Source organism: Anser cygnoides, chromosome 10 (assembly GCF_040182565.1).
Source record: "Anser cygnoides isolate HZ-2024a breed goose chromosome 10, Taihu_goose_T2T_genome, whole genome shotgun sequence".
NCBI lineage: Eukaryota > Metazoa > Chordata > Aves > Anseriformes > Anatidae > Anser > Anser cygnoides.
The window spans coordinates 3,726,377-3,747,704 of NC_089882.1; the positions used below are offsets into that span (position 1 = coordinate 3,726,377).

Consider the following 21,328-nt stretch of genomic DNA (forward strand, 5'->3'; position numbering starts at 1 on the left):
AGAGGGCACCCCATCCTTCCCCGTGACAACACGACGTCTGCTCCGACTTACTGACTTGATTGTCACAGGACACAGTGCTCAAAAGAAAGATGTTTAACAAAACATTTATGTTGTCTGACTAGCTAGCTAATGTATTCATAACTGGATAAGAAAATGTCAATAGCTCCAAAGTAAAAAAGGTTCTAAGAGACATCTACATGGTTCTCAAAATTCAGCAGAAAGATTTATAATTTAAGTCAAGTCAAAAACACGACGGAGCAAAGGACTGACAACCATAATTTGGTCAGTGAATATTAATAGGACTTTTGGAACTGAGGAAAACCTTTACCTTAACAAAGGAGTTCATCTCAGAGGAGCAGAATTTTACCAAATAAACAGGAATCTTTCAGCTTTTCTTATAAGGCAGTCAATCTTCAAATATATTTTATCATTTGCATTTTGTTTCCAGGCAAAGACAGTTAAAGCTCTTTAACATTTTAAATACAATAGGATTGGATGCCCTTTTCCTTCAAAGGCTTTCAAAATTGATGTCTGACCTTATAAAGAACAATTCAGCTATAATATGTGAAATCTATATTCTCTTTAACAGGACATTACTTCAGAGGTCCTGTAAATAGCTGAAGACATGGATGTAAATGATTATTCTGTAAAGCTCTCAAGGCTTTTCTTTTTAAGTTTCAAGGACTGAGAAATTTGTCCTAAGTAGAAAGATGCTAAAAGTAATTAATACACCAAAACAACTCACCTTGAAATATTTTACCTTATTTACCTTCAAAGGTGTGGAAAAAGTAAAAAAAAAAAAAAAAAAAAAAAAAGAGAAAAAGCTGAAAATGTAGAAAGAAATACAAAATGAAAAAGCAAAGGTTTTGGTCTGTTAGAAGCTCACTTTTCTGACACTGAGATGACAAAGAATCGGTAAAAGAGCAATTGGTGTGTAGTCATATACTAATGCGAGTTTAAGAGATGACATTTGGGCTGTGACAGTATCTGCTGAAGTCAATAGCAATGTTTCTGAAGATATAATGACAGGATGAGAACAGGGCAAGAGAAAACAACTCTAAATTCCAAGCTAGAAGTAGTCTGTCATTGAGCTTTATACACTGCTCTCCTGAACAGGGGTAGCCCTTCGTAACTCAGATCATCTCTTCTTGCATACGTGTTCTGAAGATTCAGCCCACCTTTCAAATACCAGGGAATTTGAGAATTCTCATAATCATCTTCCTCAGTAGTTTGAATAAGCCAACATGGGAGGGACAGGGCTGTCAGCTGTGAACCAATGTTTCTTGCATCAACATCTCCCTCTCCCAGTCTCTTTGTAAGTCAAGGAAATCATGTTCAACGCAGGTTGAACTCACAAAGAGTAAAGCTCCTGAAGACAAATTAACCAAAATGTCAGTGCCCCTGTCAATCTTTATTACCTCCCCTAGGCAGGGGAGCATCTCCCACACAGGAATCAGTTAAGTTGCCATATCTCTGATTATTTACACAATGAACAAAAATATTTGCAAAAAGCAAGCCAGGCTAAAGAACATATTTGGGTACATGAATAGGGACATGCAGAAATGAGCAAATCCAAAAGGGGAAAAAAAGAGCAAAATAAGTTCACTCAGCAAAAATCAATGTTACAGGCTAGACACGACTCTTTTCTGAAGGAAGTGAAGCCACCATAAAGAAGGAAAAGAGTCGCTCGTATAATAAAATTTAGCCTTTTTCTACTTCTCAAACATGCAGAAGACAACTCTGATTTTTGCCAGTTTACTATATTTTCATACGAGTTTCAAAGATATCTTCGATTTTATTAGGTTTTGGATTTCTCATAACTGTAGCATTCGAGCACGTGAGGTGCCCTGTTCTCCCTTTCATTTGGATCAATCACTTCAGAAACAAATGAGTTTGTGGAGAACTCTAGAAACCCGCATGTAATCCCTTGCCCCTTGGAGAGAGTCAGATTGCAGGAAGGATAGCCTGTCTTTGAGATGGGAGGAGACACTGGTACTTCAGCATTGTTTTCACACGTACTGCCATACTGTCCACACGTATGCCGCTGAGGACATGTCAGACCCAGGTCCCCACGTGTTGACATGCAGACCGCTCTGGGCTAGACTGCTCAGTGAGAACATGGAAGCTCTGCAGAGCTACATTAGACATATGAAATATTTAACACAAAGGTAGGTCATGCCATGCAGCCCTATGGGATGCTCTCTAGTAAACTCAAAGCGCTCTAGGTAGGAATTTCTCCAGAAAAAGCCACACGTAGCCTTAGGAATCCCCCAATTGTTTCAGTAGCCTGTTGGGACATCTCTTGGGTCTCCTAAAGATGCAGAAACAAGAATGGTCTCATGGGGCAATTCCAAGGGCAATGCATCCACAAGGCGTACAGGTAAGAAATTTTGCCTCAGGTGCTTTCAGCAGGTTCCAGACAGATGCTATATCACTCCTCCTCACCGCAGGGAGAGCACTATTCCCTCAGTCTGCTGGTTTATTTTAGATTATCCAGGACTTTCTATCGCTGTATGACTCTCCAGTATCCTATAGCAAAAGCCTCAGCTGCCAGCTGATAACCACAGATACAGCAGAACACAAATAGCACAGAGAAATGCCTCTAAGCATGGTATCAGCAGGTTGCCAAGAGTAAGTGTATTCTAAGCAATGCCATTAGACACATTTAAATGATGCTGCACACTTAGAAAGCAGCCTGTGAACTCTGCCAGTATCTCCTTTACAGCTACCATAAGTAATTAATAGCACATCTACACATGCAAGTCACATGACAGGACACTGTGAAAATTAGATGTTAATTCATTATTAAAAGTTTCCTTCTAAAGTGACATGTCAGATGGAGAGCCTAATACAGCTTTGCATGATTACTTGGTTGGTTTCAGCATGCAGCTGTTATTTAACAAGTAGGAGCAGCGTGGAGGGAGCGAAAGCAGGTTGTCGTCTGCAGCTATTTATAGGCTCCGGGAGGAGAGCACAGGGACGGAGCAGAACAAAACCACATCAAGAGGCTGGCGCCTGACCTGGCTGCGCAGCCAGCTCCTGCACGTACCTGCTCCCGCTGCAACGGGGCGGCTCAGGGCAGGACGCACCGAGGGAGGTCCCTTGTGCCCACTCGTAGCATAAAGGGTGAGAACGCAGCATTTTATAGAGATTTCTCAGCCAATAACCTAGAATATCAATGAAGTGAATTACAGCTCCAACATTTTGTGCACAGATTTTTAATCATCAAAAAAAATAAATTAGTCATCTTCTTACAAGTCCCATTACTTGTTAACTTCCACGATCACAGTTTCAAAGAATCTATTTTTGGTGACTTCTCAGTTCTTTCTGTTCTTTTTTCCTAAGGCTAAGCTCTAAGTCTGCATTCTGCAGAGTGTACCAGTTAAATATTTCCTCTAAACACAAATGTTTTCTACCTCATGGGAATTAAGCTGAAACCTCAGAGCCAGTTCTAGCACCAGCATTTATAAGCAAATACAAAAATATTCAGGCAGACCGAATTCAATTTATAAACACCAAAAGAAATCTATAGTGGATCAACACTTGGATTAATCTCTTACACAGACCTGTTTTTATATAAAACTTTGAACCTGATTTGATCAGATTTATACACATTAATAGCATATGATGATCTGGCCAACAGATTAACCATGAAATCAAAAGCATTCTGTATGAAAAGTGTTAGAAGTTTAGACACCCACAGGAGGACTGCAGAGATGCCAGAACACTGTGCTGGAAGTGATAATTGCTCAGAGGTAACATTCCACCTGTCAAACAGTATGCCAGCAGCATTGCAGGCTTCTAATAGTTTTAATTAAAGGTCTTAGGCTTAATTTTATGTCTAAACTAAGGTGGCTAAAGTTATGCTCACTGCCATTTGCATCACTAAAGTGTTCTAGAGGCCCTGAATTTTCCGTCCCCTTTGTTGTTGTTTTTTAAACCCAGTATGTCGCTTTCACATGCAGACTCACAGCCCTCTGTAGCCCTCACCAATAAATCTTAATTATCAAGACACTTTTATTATATTAAACTACATGCACCTTCCAAGGAGAAAAGAGCCTTATTGCCACTGAAAGAAAGGATGGCTAGCAGAGCATGATTTACAGTAATTAGTAAGATTAAGAACCCCTATTAACTGCAATTAGACAACAGAATATTAAAGGGCAAAAATTACCATGCAGTGTGTCAGTAAATAAATACATGGATGATGCAGTTTCTTGCAGATGAAGTAAAGCAGAGCTGGTCAGGCTGAGTCACAGGCCAGAATGTTTTTTCATGCCAACAAAAGAGTATATCCTGCAGGAGCAGAATCTGATAAAATAGTGCTCAGGGTTGATGTAACAAAGACACAACTGTACACCTCTGCAAGTCTAAGATACACAGATTTCCACTGCTACGGGGAAAGAGCCTATAATAATCTAAGCTCATACAATGACTACCAAGTTTTCAATGAAATAAAATACAAAATGTTTACAAAACATAAGAGCTTTTCCAATATCTCAAACAAGTCTTGACTCTTTTACTTCTGGAAAATAAATCTGCCCTGTTCACTAGAAGGTTTTTGGTTGTCCTTTTTTCCCCCCCTATTTTTGTGAGGTATTCTTTTCACTCCTTTTCCATACCCTGCTCTCTCATCTCCATTCCCTCACTTCTCCAACCCAAGGACGAGTTACAGCTGGCTTGGGCTCCATGATTGTTTTCCAGTGGGGTCATTAGTGCTTGTGGCACCAAAGAAAACTGGTCAGTGGGAAAGACAAAGGCCCATCCCTAAAGTCAGCAGCTTAAAGCATAGGACTGGTAAACTCAAGTTACTACATTTTCTCTCCACTCCTTTCCAACCAATATTGCTTCAGCTTATAAGCAGCTCTGAGCTGGAAGGAGCTAAAGTGCACTGCACCTGGGCACGAGAAGAGGCGACAGTTTTCTGGTTGCTGTCAATATTTTTGCAAAGTTCCCCGGAAGGATGTCCACAGAGCTCCAGAACAGTGAGTCTGGGGAGCTGGTTGAACTCTTGGCAACTGCCATCGGAACTGGCTATGTCATTTGCTAGGGTCTCGTCTCCTCCTTTGAAACAGCAGTTGTCACCAACACAGCTTCAAATATGAAAACCCAACTGAGTGCCCAAAGCCACAGAAGTTCAGAGAGTTGGGAAAACAGCATACAAACTCTTCCTCGGGATCCACAAGCACCGCTTGTCCAACCAGCATCAGCTCAGTTCAGAAGGAGCAAGAAATACTGTCTATAAAACAAAGAAAACTTCCAGAGCAAAAAATCCCCCACAGACCTCACGTGGAGTCAGCCGAGAGCTGTCAAAGGCCCTGTGCACAAAGCACAACTTGTTGTTTCCAGCACAGCTCCTCTCCCTGGTGCGACCTGGACAACTCGCCAATGTGTCCTGCTTGCCAGGAGATGCTACCGAGGGCTGGCAGCAATGAGCCAGCTCGGCCTCTACAGGGCGAGAAGCTTCTGAGCTTCGTACAGCTTGTCAGCTCAATTTTGCTAACAGGACAAGAATTTTGTTGGAGCGGTAGTATTTTTTCAGTTTGACAAATATTAGAAGATATTTTCTGAAACTGATATTGGAGATAAATCCGCACAATCAGCAGGTCTACTGCAAAGTCAGCGAGACACATCGTTGGTGTTGGTCTACAGAGCAAATAACACCAGCAACAGAGCTGAGCTGCTCAAATTTATTTAAGAACTTCTCAAAGGTTTATGAGTTTGTGAGATATCCCTTATTTACTTGTTCACAAGAGTCTGCCCAACTCTCATGTCTTCTGACAAACAAACAAGCTACTTTATGGTAACTCTTTATAGTCTACATCATTGCTACTCATCAGTCTCATGTTAGGACATTTACCAGACCTCAACCCACGATGAGCTGCACTGTTTCAGACTTCCTTATACATTTTACTGAAGAGGACCATGTTAAATGCAGCGAGTCTTCCCCCCCCACCCCCAGTGCAAGCCCCTTTATCCACCAGACTAGTAGCAGGAATCAGCAACAAGAAGAATTTCTGTTAAATATCAGGAATTCATCAGTTAGAAATAAGGAAAAACTGAGCATGCTTTACTTAGAATGGGATTTTGCTAATAAAAAAAGTCATATTACACATCATTTTTCAATAGACAGAAACACAAAGAACTTAATTTTCAATATAACATATAATTTTTGGACATCTTGGCTCAAGCTCAAGAAAGATGAATTACAGCGTATACTACAAAGAACTGCCTGGACGATCAAGAAATGGGAACAGAGGACAAGATGAAAACAAATATGCTTATTTAACCTAGAAACTTCACTAGATGTTTTCCAGTAAATAAAATCAGGGAGAGAGGAAACAGTTAAGACAAAGTTAGAAAAAGAAAAAATAAATTGGCCGAAAACCAATGTTGAAAAAAAAAATAATCAGTTTCTAACAATCAGAAAAATTAAGCTCTGGAATAACCTTCCAGCTCTCCCAAGGAGGAAAGAACTGAACTGGTTATATGATTAGGTTTTATCACTTTATGAAAGAAATCACAACGCTGCCGCCTGCAAAAACCACTTGATTACATGAGAGAGCACACCAAGCCCAAGACTGAGTCAGTCACCGTGCTCACTGATGAGTAACTGGTGGTGGAAGCAGTCAGCTCTAGAATGGTGCCTTTCCCCCTCACATTGCTCAGATTCAAGCCATTTTGCTATGTGAAACGCAAGTTCATAAAGATATGATTTTTTTTTTCCCTTTAAACAAATACTTCCTTGTTTGCAAAGCAAGATTACAAAATATTCATAGAGTAACTATATACCAAAGCAGAGTGGGGTGTGAAAAGGAGATTCTAGTGCTAAGGACCAAGCACAACACCACAGTTTCTTGAAGTTAAACCAAGAAATAATAGCTATATTGTTCCTTCAGCAACAATTTACTGTTCCAGAAATCTTTCTCTATGAGACCTGAAATGGTCATCACCAACTATTTCCCTCAATAGTACTGAATATATCATTCTAAAACAAACATGTAATCAACCTTAAAAATACCTGTTTTCTCAAAGCAAACAGGTCATGCTCAATTACCTGCACGTTTCTGTTCTGTTGTGTATCATTGTAACGGATTTTTCAGCAACACACCAAAAAGGCAGTCCTGCCTTTTCAAATTTTTCACTTTTCTCCTGTTCCACCATGTATGCTGATTGCACAGACCCAGCACCTCATTCATCCCAACGCCGCTGCATCCCTCCTCAGTTACAGCCCAGCAAACAATTGCCGCGCTGACCTGGGACCACATCTGATGGCAGCCTGGTCACCCACCAGGCCCGTTAGCAGGCCTGCCCTGGTCCTCCTCACCCCAAAGAGGGGCGATTAATAAAGATACACTGTGAAGGGATTCACAGCCTGGGTTATACGCTGGGTTAATTAATATCGATACACTGTGAAGGGATTCACAGCCAGCTGGAGCATACAGCCAAAACTTTCTACAAAGACATCAAAAAGTTTCCAAGCTCTTCTGTTAGGACAGAAAATCATAACAATGGAACTCTCTAAAGACAGAAAATGAACAAATACAGGGGAAAATGAATTTTAAATAAAGAACAAAACCTACCTCCTTCAGATCTTCATTCCACTCTCATTTCAGCAGCCCCCAGGGTCCCCCACAGAACCCAGCAAAGCCTCTCCTCATCACCTCGCGCCTTCCCCAGAGCCCCCTCGCCACACAGGAGCCCCAGGCTCCTCCCCGGTGGGCAAGCACCACCTTATCAGGCCCACAGCACTTTGGTTTGCCACCTGAACGGAGAAACAAGAAACAGCTGCAGAATTGGTAGCAAATAAAGCAATAAAGGGCAAAGCTCATAACGTGCAACAGGACTGGGATAAAAGGAGGTGGGTTGCATATAGTCCTGACATTCAAGAATATCAATCTGTGCAGAATAAATGGTTTCATAAAGGGAATCGTGCCAAACTTGCAGACTACAGATATGCAAATATAGCTCCAGGATGAAATATTGCTGGGTCTTCACAGCTCACATCATGAGAAAGCCTGCGGAGCTTCCCAAAGCACAGCTCTGTGAGCGTGCAGGAGGTGAGAGGCTTCCGCTGCCTCCTCGGCATGCTCTCACCCCAAGCTGTGAGAGCTCGGAATAAACCGCTTTTCAGTTCTGTCATCGTGATCACTGAAATAGCTGCACCACTGCCGAATTTTCTGGCTGGGGTCACGCCCTCAAACCCAAAAGCCTCTGCACAAAGTCAGAAAAATTCTTGGCTTCACTGGATTATTTCCATATTACAGGGAGGGAAATTAACAGTATTTTAGGGCACTCCTACAAATATGCTTCATATTTATGGTGGGATTAATGTTAAACTTTGACAAACGTTATTTCCAAGTGCTCTGAAGTGCTGGGGTTGCAAATGAGACTGAATTCCCAGGTGGTCCCAGCTAATCTGCATCACTCCTGGAGATCTCCCCACTTGACACCTTGAAAAATGATGATGATGTGCTACAACCTGGCTTAATTAATTGAACTGTTCATCCTCTCTCCTCCCCCGTATTAACCCACCTGATGTGCAGAATCACTAATCTCAGTATTTACAGCTGGGAAAGCAGGCTGCAGGGCTCACAACGAGCTACACCCATGCTTCTTTGATGTGAAAAACCTTGTAACCAAGCAAGAGAAAATACAAAAGTATTCCAAAAGAATTTTCATAACTAGTGAGTCTAAATATTACTACAGAGATTACACTTTTGATCTTTTCTTCTCTAATTTGATATAAAATGCATTATTTCTAAGAGAATTATAAGACACCATTGCATTATCCCCAGGACTTCTCTTTGTAAATTCTTATAGACAAATTTATAAATAGCTTTATGTTTTAAATAGCACAGTATCTAACAGCTTGGATATTATTTCTCCTAGAAAGCTTACTTACGATAAATTAGTAAGTAACAATAATGAATAATTGGATGGTAGCAACAACAAGGAATCCTCTGGGGCTTGGTAAGTGCAGGGGGATTTCAGGCAGCCCCCAGTGTTGTAGTGGCTGCTAGGTTAGCCTGCTTCGTATGTACCCAACCACTTCTGCTTTTACAGTAAGAGTCTTTCTTTCTACTTCTCATTAGCCAGTTTTGGAGCTCAGAATTAAGAAGAAAAAAAAGGAAGGATTTTGCATGCAACAGGTAATAGTCTCTTTCAGTGTAATCCAGAGCTGTTAACTACAAGACTCTGAACATGCACACACTGTTCCCTGTGATAGGAAATTTGTGCTAATTGTCTGACTTGGACTTGCTATTATCTCTACGTCATTATTTCCTGCCTGCTGGTAATAACATTATTTGACTGGGTAAGCAATACCAGCTTACCCCCACCCCACGTGGGGCAGGGAGGGTGGCGCAGCTCAGAAGGACCCGCTCGGAAGGGCTGTTAGCGTGCTATCATACGCACCCCACAGAGCAACTTGGGGGGTTTTTGTTTCTCCAGCAAGCTACAGGAAACTTACTTGAAACAAATAATAACTAACTTCATTTTGCATAATTTGATCCAAAAATCTAGATTTTTTCTAGATTTTTCATTTGGGTTTAAAGCAAATAAAGGCTTTATAGGAGCAAGGAAAAAAAAAAAAGTAAGATTTTCTCCATAAGCTGTGAGCCAGTCATGTCAATGAGCCTGTACTGGCCACAAATGGGGTTGGGAAAGTCATCTAGCATGGGGCAGAGCCAGCTCCAAAACCCCTGCTGCAAGCCTGGCAATTTTAACACCTACATGCAACTGGGGCTGGCCTTGAGGAATCTATCTTTTGGAAGAAGATTTCTGAGGTAGGAGAAGCAGCATCTTGCCATTTGCTTGTGTCCCGAAGATTGCATTTCACCATCCACTACAAAGGCAGAGCAACAAACAGCATATTTTTTCTTATTAGTCTGAGCTTTCCAGATGCCTGGATTAAAGATGAAGGTTTGTTTGAAAGAAATATGTTACATTTTGTAAATTAAAGCTATGTACCTGTTAGTGTTTTCTGTATTTATTGGGGAGGGAAGAATGTGAGAGCTAGTGAAGCCTACAATTTCCCATGGAAATGAGCAGTCTGCCTGCCTGCCATCGCCCCAGCACCACGCGAGCCCCACAGCTGCCGCTACCACACAAACCACTCCTCATCCTCATCCTCTCTCCGATCTTAAATATTTTGAGCGCAAGCTTCATAAGTTAAAAAGAGGCAAACATTTACCCCATAATGCTACTGCAGACCATTGACAGTTCTACAATATTTAGTGATGGAAAAAGCAAAATGCTTTTCTAGCACTGAAAATATTTTGGCACAGAGCACAGCTGGAACATCTGGCAGCACGCGGCAGCGTATGTGAGGAGGACAGTGTCTCCTAAACCCAAAGCTCCTTAACCCGTTGGGCCCTGTTTGTCCCAGTCACAAACCAGAGCACTGATTTGTCACATAGAAGTTTGTGCAACTAAAATGCAATCATGGGACCTAACGTATAACAGCACTGAGTTTGCATGAGCAAAGGCTGGCTTAAACGATATCACCCCTCATTATGGAGCTCCGTCAGTATTTTTTGCAGAGGTACTTTTTTCCCCAAACAGGCTGAAGCTGTACTTGGAATTATGCTAATAAATGTAACATTCAGCAGAAGTTCAAGCAGAGATCTCATTACTGCCTCAGGATACAGGGCTTTATGCTTCTCGCAACGGTTTTCAGTTTATAAAGTTCCAAATTGACGTTCCAGTATGTAAAAGCTTGAAATTGGAACCTGAAACAATTTCGAGCCATTGGAAGCATCCCACTTTTAATTAAACACCTTTCTCTGCAGCTGGGTATGCTGCAGTGATGGTTTAGCTTGTTAATTATGTTGTGCAAGGAGCACTACGCTGCACTCCTAGTGAATGATTTATGAACTTCAACAATAGAAAACCTCCATAGCACTGGCATACCAAAGACAAAAGAGGTAATTACTGTGCCCAAAGCACTTTAACTTCATTTGTACTCCGCGCAGTGCGAGCACAATCAGTGCCCTAAATCACTGCATTGTTATTTAGTCCTCAGCAACCTTTTTGGTTGAAGATGTTCGGCTTGATCCTTCGCTTACAGCCACTTTGGGGCAAAATCCAACGTAACAGATTATGTCTGCAAAGGGGATATATCATACATTAATGAATTTGCTATTACAGAATTCATTGCCATTTCAGGCTCCAACAACAGTTCTCATGACTGAATGCTATCTCTTTCTGTGACTGTAGGATATGAGATACAATACAAAGTGTTAAGAATTTTATTCATTTCTGTATATAATTAACTAGCTATGCTCCTAATATCCACTTGCCTTTTTTTTTTTTTTTTTTTTTTTACTCTTTTCAGATCTGAAAAATCTTGATGTGCTTAAAGTGTATATGAAATAGTATCTTCTCTTATTTATTTAAATTTCTGTGTCTCAGTTTCCCTGGATGTTTCTCTGGCACCTGGTACCTTTCCCAAACTAATAGATAAAATATTAGTATGCTTTGGAACAAAGGCCTCAAGTAGCAGGATCTGTGAGAAAAATATCTGCGACTTGTGATTGCTCACAAAAGTAACTGTGCTGGGTAGATGTCCATCACTTGCCTGTAGTCTATATCTCTTCAAAAATGATACAAAAAGACAAAAGTAAAAGACCTAAAAGAAAGATGAAAGTTGTAATTTTAAGCTGAAGCATAAACATGGTCAAAAGCATTGAGTGAAAATAATTTGGCTGCCTCTTTCCAAGATTTCTTCTGTATATAATATATGTAGACCAGGGGGAACCAGCGTGCAAGATGGGCACCATGATGAGGTCCTTTTCCTGCTTCAGAGCTCAAAGCCTAAGCCTGAAAGCTGCGCTTGAATGAGCATGATAGTTGGCTCAGCAACTTCCCTAGTTATTCATTATTTATATGACCTTACGCAGGTTCACCCTCTTGTGTTAGACTTGTACAAATACGGAGCTGAAAAAACGGCCGCTGTGCTTACCTTGCTTCCCGTCAGGCAGAGGGACATGATTGAGAGCACACAGCATTGTGGCTGACCACAATCAGCCCTTTGACCTTTTCCTGCAGAAGACAGAGTTTCTCAGGCACTATTTCTCAGTGTCTTCAGGCTGTCCTCTAAAATTAAATATTGATTCAATGTTATCTAGGTTTCTTGGGGGTGGAAAATGAATATACATTTTTCTAAGAGTATGTAGTTTTAAATACCAGGGTAATTTTAATGGCCTGCAGATAAGCAAAATGAACATTCAACAGCTAACACATTGTTTATCCAAGCAGTGCATGTATTAAGATATACTGTTTACCATCACCTCGGCCGCCCTTCTTTGTTTATTCATCAATAGAGTCATCTGGGAGAGTTTCAATCTGGCGCATTTCTGCCCTGGACTCGGCAGGTTACTTTCCCACAATGTTGAACATGCTGTAGTGAAGTTAATTAGACATAAGTAGCATATTCTTTTTATAGAGGACGTAATTGGTTGCCTGGTGAGCTGCGTACAGCATTCTGGATCTAATAAACAGCCATAGAGGTGTTGAAATCTGATAGAATGGACGAAATAGGTGTAAAACAGTGGGGAAATGAGAGCAGGTTTCCTGAGATTAAGAGAGAGGCTGCTTCCAAGAAGAGAGAGCATAAGTTTTGGTTTTGGTTTGTTTTCCAAATGAAGCTATATTAACAATTAAAGCATAAGAGCACATGTATTTATGTATGTATGTATGTATTTATGTATGTAAGTATGTATTTAATTCAGATTAACCAGATTGAAAACTTATTCCGCCAGGTTTATCTATGAGATGTTAGAAATATATCCAATGGTCTTCTATTCTGTCTTTCTGCTCTCCAAAGTAATTACTGAAAAACTTTAATTCTACATCTGGTATTTTTAAGTACCTTTAGGTGACCCAACCATGCTAACCACTGTGCAGTAGTTGACAAAAGGCAAACAGAACCGCAAACACAGAAAGCAGAAATAAAAGAGCACTCCCCCACTGAACTGTGGGGAAAAAATAAATAAATAAATAAATCTGGGACAGCTCTTTAAATATTGTAGAACCATGTCACTTTGTATCAGCTGATAATCTGGTTCATATGCTTTACAATAATAAAGGATTTAATGGCCGTATATTTTTCTGGAAATTCATATCTGCACTTCCATTGTGTTTTACTGGCCATTAATTTACTTTCCAATGTGAACCCAGTCATAAGAAGTTGTATTACAATGTTACTTGGGAGTAGCAAATTGGTTCTATTAATTTTATTTACTATAGCTATTTTGAATTTGAACTGTATTGTATTAGGATAAGTCACCTTGACCTAATCAATACTAATCAGCTACCAGGCTTTTTGAAAGCAGAACACCTGGCTGTACTGTCTTATTAAAGTCTTATTCTTTTGGCTTGCATGTATCTGTATCTCTTTTGTTTTAAAATAGGGCAAGGATCTGAAAAAAAAAAAGAAAAGAAAAGAAAAAGAACAGATTATCTGTACCTATATATTTATATTAAATTTAAATAAATCTAGAGCAGAACAAAAGAAAACAATGGGCTGCATCAACAAAGGCAGGTCAATAATTAGTTTATCATTTAACAGATTATATTAAAGCTTGTATTAATGAGAAACAGAACTTCTACTACCTTGATGTTTCATTTATCAAGCAAAGTTGTCCATATAATTACATATTTCCTCCTCATCAAACTCCAGTCTGTTGTGTTTTTTTTTCCCTTTTATTATTTATTGTTGGCATAAAATTGGGACTAAACAAAATTTCAAGGTGATTGTTTACCAACATTGTGCTATTGGAACGGAAAGAAAAAGTACTTTAAAAGCACATCCTGTCCTATGAGATCTTGTATTTACTATTCAAGGCCTTTGTCCTTTTAGCCGCTCAAAAAAAAAAAAAGTTCCTCAGTGCCCTTCCAAAATTTTCCTGTCCAGCTTTCTCTCATTTAAGCAGTTTTAATGTCTGTACACCTCTGCAGATACTGCCCACTTAATTATGCTGCATTCAGGATGACAGATCCCTGGCACCCTGACAAAGGATTATTAATAATGCTCTCCAGGAAAGCAGAACCAAGAGAAAACAAATGGGAAAAAAAAAATCTGGCAAAATCACTTCTCCTCTTCCCCTCTCTCCCACAAGAAAATCAGTAACACTGTTTTACACAATACGGCTGCATAATAATTCATGCAGGGGTGGGTAGGTCTAAGTCCAGGACTTGCCACCAGGGGCTGCTTGGATGTGAACAACTCGGAGACCTCCCTAGCACCATCTCTGCTGCAGTATTTACACCTCCAGGGGCGGCAGGGTTAGAAATTCAGGCAGATATGCCATCTCCTGGGCAATGAGCTTGTTCAGCTGGAGCCTTCGAAGCCAATTCTGCCGTAACATCACATGAGCTCAGGGCAGAAGGACACCAGGTTCCACCATGGTCACCACTGTCCCCAAATCACGACCTCCACAAAGGCCCTGAGGGCTGTGGAAAACCACATGGATCGACCAAAGGGCTGCACCCTGCACACCACATCTCCCCCTTCTTGCCAGCCATGGGGATGGGACACTTCTAACTTTGGCTTTGGGGGCTGACATCTCCCTGCCATGGTGTAAGATCATCATGTGAAAAAGAAATGGTATTTCATTATTTCTGTTGCTTGCTGGCAGACATGTTTGGCAGCGTATTACTTGGAAGTGAGAACATATTGGGAAATCAGAAAACATAAGGAAAAGTCTGCTCTTGCCAACAGATTCTCCTGCTTGTCTCACTGGAGGGCGATGGCTATAAAGGGCTGCAGGCACCCCACCTTCAGCATCCATGGAGAGACAAATGAACGGCCTTTGGGTTCTGTGTGCGATGGAGTGCCGAAGTAGCTCTTTACTCTGACATTCATATAGAAACGGGCTCTCTGGCCTCAATATTTTATATCTATATTAAAAATAAAAAACGTGTTCATTTTTTATGGACTTCTTAAAAATAAAATGTATAGAAACTCTTCCAGCTGCTTGAAGCTGAAACAAACTCCAAACTTTAGCTCCCCACTCCCTTGGACCACAGCAACTTAATATAAGCATTATAAAAGAAGAATTGCTATTATCCCCTCATCGCTCAGCTTCTGTGTTATTCCAAATTGCAATATACCTTGGCAATGTTCTTCCCACATTAATGCAGTGATACACTGATGCCTCCTGTCCCTTGATAAAGGATTTCCTTAGACCTGATGAGAGAGAAGCAGTATGTTTAGTATGGACGTCTGAGGCAAGGGTTGACTTTTTCCCCAGTTTCTCTGGCAATTTGTAGCTCTAAAACTACATAGTTGTACTGGTGGATAGTTTAGCAGGCTTTTTGAACATGCTACACAGGAAATGGGAAAGGGAAAATGAACTGTGGAGCTCGGCTGTGTCGGGTGGTGAGCACGTGGATTTCCATCCTCCTCAGCAGAATGACGGCCTTCAGGACGCTTCCAGAAAAGCACAAACAGAACCAGGTGCTAGATTTCAGCAAGCACTCTCATGAAAAGAAGAAATGATAAATTGCAGAATTCTAATGTGTGAAGATTACATCTAACTGCAGGTATTTTTTCTTTTGTGTAGAACTGAAAGCCTGAAAAATACTCTTATTTTTGTTTGTTTTTAAATCCCAAAGATTCAAGCTAATGGGATCTTTCCTGCTCCAATGGTGATCTCTGCTATTCAGCTGCTCACTGGACAGCTGCTCACATGCTGCTATAATGCCATGAGATGGGTTCTTCATATATTTGAATTACTTGGCAGGGTCTGTGCTCCAAATTTTGAATAATTTCTTCAAATTTTAACAACTTTTTTTTTTTCCTAAGGAAAGGGGAAAATGCTCTTTATTTTCTGAAAGTTTAATATGCATTTCCCAGAAAGAACAGGACTGAAATATTGTAGTATTAATAACTGAAGACCTACACAAACTATATATATCACATATGATTCTCTCCATAACAAGCCAATTTCATGGAAAAAACACCAAGAGAAAGAACAATTCCTCCAGGTCAGGAAAAGAACTCTGACAGCTAGTAAAGAGCAGTACATAGGCAGCTGGGAGTGATTAACTCTGCTTTTTTTTTTTTTGAGGGGGTTACCTCAAAAAGTCATTAAAAAGGCTCCTGAAACTTGACAGTTTTCTTCTGCTATAGAGGAAAAAAAAAATCAAAAAGGCCAAAGTGACAAATGTGTTAGGGCAAGCAAAGGCTCAGCCAGCCCGTGACACTTGGAAGATGAAGGAATTGTTAGATCCTTAATGAGAGAGGAGAGCAAATAGCAGAGAGCAGCTCGAGAGCAAAGCAGCTGGGTGCCGGTGGGCCTCTGCCTGCCCACTGCGGCCCCCGCCGCCAGAGAGCCCCCGCGCCTGAGACTTTTGGTCACAATTAAACCAAATAACTCCCATCCAACACTTATGCACCTGTAAAAGCCAGTGGTGGCCTCATGCCAGAAAAGGGCACGTGCAGAATTCAGCTGTCCAAAGCTAAATGAATGGAATCTGATAAAAATGAGTCTAGTAAAGGTAAGTGCCAAATAATATAGGGGGAAGACGAAATGAAAGACAAAACTGAGCTAAAGACTGGGGTTGGCTACAGAAAATGAGTCAAATTCCCATCTGTGAGTTCAAAGAGATTCCAGAAAATACAGATGTCACCGTGACCACATTCAAGACTCCTGCCTGACAGCGACACAGTTCAGTGTCCAGTCCGCAGGACCAGTTTCCCCAGCAATCCAGTGGGACTGGGGCTCTCAGAGTGCTGCTGCATTTGATGCGATTTGCTGGAGGTAATGAAAGGTCTCTACAGGAGAGAGGCCAAAAGTTTGTGTGCTAAAATAATTATAGTTAATTTCAAATTAATTTCGTACTTGCAAAATTTTATAGATGTTGCTTTCAGCTATTCGCTTAACATACTTCTGTAAAACAGCTCAAGTTAGAGATGAAGAAAAAACTGTGAGCTTCTGCTGATATATTTAGGTGGGTGCAAATATTATTCTTCTCCTTCAGATGAAATACCATTTCCCATACTTAGGTGGAATTTCAATTAGAAAGGGCCACTGACGCACCGCAGGAAACATGGAGTCTTCCTCACCTTCTGTGGCTTAGCCAGGAGGTAATGCGGCTCTCCTTTGGAGATGCCGTGTTTGTTGCCTACCAGCATGTCCTCTGGAGATTTCGTCTGAGGAGCAGCATCTTGGCCCAGAGGCAGGCTCTCTTCTCACGCTGTTGTTTAATGAAATAGCCACTCCACCTTTGAATTTCAGAAAACACAGAAACATGCCACATTTCAGTTTCACTGTACTGTTACTGTGCAGTCTTAAATACTATTAATATTAAACATTTAATAAGTAGCAACCTCTAGAAAGGAAACACAAGACTGATAAGCATATACCTACGTGTGCATACCTTTCAACTTGTTTATAATGTTAGTTGACTCGTCACAAGAGAACAGTTGTTGGGAGAATGTGAAACAACAGGAATCAGAGTTACTTAAGGAGTAAGTCAAAGGTGTTCCCTCCCATGGTCTCTTACCTTCCCTCAGAATGCAAAAAAGTTCAGATGGAAGCAAAAATAATATTCAAGATACCTTTGTAATTTGGCTAAAAAAATATTTTTTTTGATTTTAAATGGTTTAAACATATTTTGCACATTGACGTGATAGGTTTCTGTATCTGGAAACTTTCTTATTATCTCATGTAATTTCTCACAGGGAACTTGTTATGCAACTGCTACAGATTAATCTCCTTAATTACCTACATCAAAAGGTATCCCTCAGTATAACCAAGTAAGAGATGTACTATTTTTAATTAAACAAATATCAAGACTCAAAAGAAATAATTTCCAGTTATAGAGGTGCAAACCCAGAACTATTAAATACTGTGCTTTACATTATTTGCCTCAAAAAATCATGGTTGTTATCTCAAGTACCACATTTATTCATCGTAGTGACTATACCACAACTGCCCTTACAGATAGGTTGAAGTTTTCAAGATAAAAGGGAAAAAAGTAAACCTGAAGGTGTGATTTAAATATCCTGTTTCATTAAATGCATCATAGGAAACCAGACACAAGAGGTACTGTGCTTCCTGTAACACTGGTAGTAAACAGTTAAGAAGCACAAGTTCGAGAATAATTTTGTTTTTTTGACATTGCTCAATTAGTTTTCAAGAGAAGTAGGTTTTCTTTGAAATACTGCTCAGAAAGCAAATGAAAGAGCAACGTGTGCTGCAGCAGCAGGCTGAAGATGTGTGTTGCAGGAACCAAGTGTGGAAGGTGTTTAGATTCCTTCGGCTTGCGCCTGCCCCACACTAAGTGTCACCAAGTATCACAGGGCTAGAGCAAAGCAAGAAAACACACGGAAAGGAAAGAGAGGAGAACCTGGAACAGACAAAGGGAGAAAAAATCAGGGTGGGGAGAAAATTTGAAACTACTGTCAGGTATAAAAATGATCTGGAGAGACAAGAGATTTGAAGAGAAAAATGCCCCACACCTGAAGACAGCAGCCTGTGGTCAAAAAGAAATATAAAAGTAGCTTCACATACTGGGGGAAGGTCAAGCACAAGAAACGGTTGCAACCTTTTCAACCAAGCATTTTCATTTAAGAATATATGTTGAAACTGATACTGTTTATGTGAAAAGGCAAATAAAAAAAAATCTAAATTGATGAAAACATGAACCTGAAAAATACTTTTCATTTTGAAATAGAAAGAAAATGTTAAAATTCAAATCTGATACAAATCAAAGGTCCTTGAATTGACCAGTAAATGGAACATATTACTTTAAGAAAAGCAAAAATAAAGAAACAAAGCCTCCCACCTCAATTCAGGCCGGGATGGTTTCTGAAGTATTTTGCAGGACAGGAAAACAATTTCACTTGCAGGTTCCTGAGGGAAGCCAGAAGAAAGCTGGAGATTCAATTTATAAAAGCAAGAAAAGAACCATTGCGATATTACCTTTGGCTATGAAAGATATAAATGAAAATAAGTCCAGAATGAGAACAGCAGCATTCAAACATTCTTCCATATTTTATGGCTGACATGTAAAGTGCTTCATTAAGCTTCCCCTGCCATGCAAAGCCTTATGCTGACCGGGGGACAACACCAGTTAAATGTCAAGGTACAAAATAGAAGATATGGAATAGGAAACACTATGGTAAATTAAAACTTGCAACACTCACAGCAAGTGATAAAGGCACTGCAAGATGGACGAGTGTCTGCAGCGACGACCAGCAGCTGATGTTCTGTCAGCAAAATAGCTGGGGATGAGAAACTGCCTCACTTTATCACCATTTAGCCTGTGTTTGTACCAAAGTAGTGAGAAGGTGATGAGAAATTTTACTGTAGTTGTTTGGAGGATTGGGATGATGTCAGAGCAAATATCCACACAGGCAAAGGACGGGCAGGAGAGTTAGCGCTGGTATTTTGGGATGTGGAGCTCCCAAAGGATTGAGGGTGAAGAAGAACTGCACAAAGCCATCAAGATGAGTGTGCAAGATGCCCAAAACCACCTCCTTGGATAGTTTTAAAAAGATTTTTTTTTTAATTCCACCCTATCTCATAAGTATCTTAAAATGATAGGAGACAGGATATTCACATGGTGAAAGCAACATCACATCTTGCTAATCCAATTTATTTACATGCAGACCTCTCTAGAAACAGTGCCAGTCTTCATGAATTTGGGAAGGTCGTTTTAGCGCTGTTATGTTTTTCTCACTCCGTGTTTCCTCAATAATGTCCAGCAGATGCCCAGTGTGGTTTAGTCCCAACCTTATTCAGACCTTTCAGCCTTGTTTTTCAGCTAAACAGCGACAAAAAGCCATGCCAGCTTAATGCTTAATGGTTGAGGAGGTAAATCATCACCTCTGAAGACATCCATATGTGCAAGGAACCACCTTGCAAAGCTGAGAGCACCGACCAAACGTAAAGCAGAGACTCTGAAGCTGCCACAGTGGCAGAGGCACGTTCCAAAGCAGTGCAATGGCTGCTGGAGGCACTGAGGAGAGGCATGCATGGCGACAGCAATAAATTAAAAATTTTAAATCAGCGGGGATAGGGTTTCCAGCATATCAGCTTTCCTGATTTCTTTAAATTACATCCAATTCACATAATAATTCTGTTACAATTCTTATTACTGTGGGAGAATCCACTTCTCTGGACTCTCAGGTGGGAGGACAGATCCTTCCCATCCCACCTCAGTGTTTCACCCAAACGTCTCACGGCAGATCTTTTTGCTACCCGGTGTGATTTCACACCAATGTGAATGTTGTTTCATATAAATTATCTTCTTGATTCTGGCCTGGTAATTTTGCTTGACTTTCTAGCTCATTTTGCTTTGTTCTTGTTTTGTGGCATCTATTGAATCAGTATGCAAGTAACATTTTCTGTCATACTAAAGGATTAGCTGTAAGAAGAAGAGAAACCGAAAAGTTCTTTCCTGTTGCACAGATTTATCATATACTAGGAGCACATTTGGCATTACAAAAGAGATCGTATAAATTCAGAAAAATGGTAATGAAATACAGCTTGGAAATGCTATAAAGGATCTTATTTTTACCATGGCAAAAATCTAAGCAGAGGAGAAAAAAAATAATAGCTGAATGACCATTGCAGTTTCTGACAAATTGTGCATGGTAAAGCAGGATCTGTTTTGAACAAGTAATACATACCACAAAGAGAACAGAAGATTAAAACTATGGCCATTTATTCATTGCCTGTTGTTTTCCATGGGATGACTTTAATAATGCTACTCACACCCAGTGCTGATGAAGACCAAAAGCAGAGGCTGTTGTGCAGGACCCCCCAGCTCTGAGCCCAGGGGCTCTGCGGGGCCGGGGCTGTCACCCCAGGGTGGGTCCTTGCCAGGGGGCACAGCACTACGCTCCCCTCTGCACCAGCCCACATCATTCCTTGTGGCTAGCCATGCGGTACCTTAAAAACCCTGGGAGTCCTGCTCGCAGACCTGCTTTTGGAAGGCTGAAGGGGAACCTGCTCACAAAGCTGTAGGCAAGCAGGGAGAGCAGCGGGGCTGCTGGCAGAGCAGCTGCCCCAAGTCACAGGGGGACTATATTTTTTAGGTATTTTTTTTTTTTTTAGATATTATTTTACTTGTGTGTATATATATATATATATTTTTTTTTTTTTTAATATATATATATTTTTAGATGGAAAGTCCTGTCCGCAAAGCCCTTGCAGGACAGCCGGCCCCAGACACCGGCACATGCCCGAGCACAGAAGAAGGAAGCTGGGACGGAGCTGGCTTTGGGGAAGGAGTGCGGGGAGGAACTGGGCATGCGGAAGCTGCTGTAACAGCCACACTGATGGCAAGTAGCATTCAAGAATCAAGAGGT

The 21,328-nt window shown here is 40.7% G+C and overlaps 1 long non-coding RNA gene across 1 annotated transcript; it reads right to left on the bottom strand.

Annotated features, from left to right (window-relative positions):
- Nucleotides 1-1,356: 1,356 nt before the first annotated feature.
- Nucleotides 1,357-8,979, bottom strand: LOC136791580 (uncharacterized). Its single transcript, XR_010833840.1, has 4 exons — nt 7,584-8,979; nt 4,175-4,296; nt 3,050-3,167; nt 1,357-2,311 (listed from the first exon to the last, which is right to left on the bottom strand). It is a non-coding gene; the product is annotated as an uncharacterized lncRNA (long non-coding RNA).
- Nucleotides 8,980-21,328: the final 12,349 nt, after the last annotated feature.